The sequence below is a fragment of the Arachis duranensis genome, chromosome 5 (genome assembly GCF_000817695.3).
Source record: "Arachis duranensis cultivar V14167 chromosome 5, aradu.V14167.gnm2.J7QH, whole genome shotgun sequence".
NCBI lineage: Eukaryota > Viridiplantae > Streptophyta > Magnoliopsida > Fabales > Fabaceae > Arachis > Arachis duranensis.
In genome coordinates, this window is record NC_029776.3 from 57,829,337 (window position 1) to 57,829,726 (window position 390).

A 390-nucleotide genomic window follows, 5' to 3' on the forward strand; every position below is an offset into this window, starting at 1 on the left:
AACTGGGGAGTCGGAATAGTCTTCGACCGAGTAGTGACACCCACAGTAGTCTTCTTCGGAGAAGATCGGGCAGAAGCCTCCCCAGCCTCGATATTTCGAGCAGCCACGGACTTCTTTGTCCGACGAAGATACTTCATGGAATCCGCCTGAGAAGACATCTCTGCAAAAATAAAAGAAAAAGGATCACCAAAGCAGAAATTCCACCAAAACAAAAACAAGCAAAGCCAAAATACTAAAAAAGATAATCTCGGAGGGTTGGGAACTACCTAACTCGGAACGGAGAAGGCTTGGATCCCCCAACATTTTCCTCGTGTCCAAGTGAGGTGCCCGACCCCATAAACTGCTCACCACACCCACAAAGGCCTGCTCCACCTCATCTAGACTCTCAAA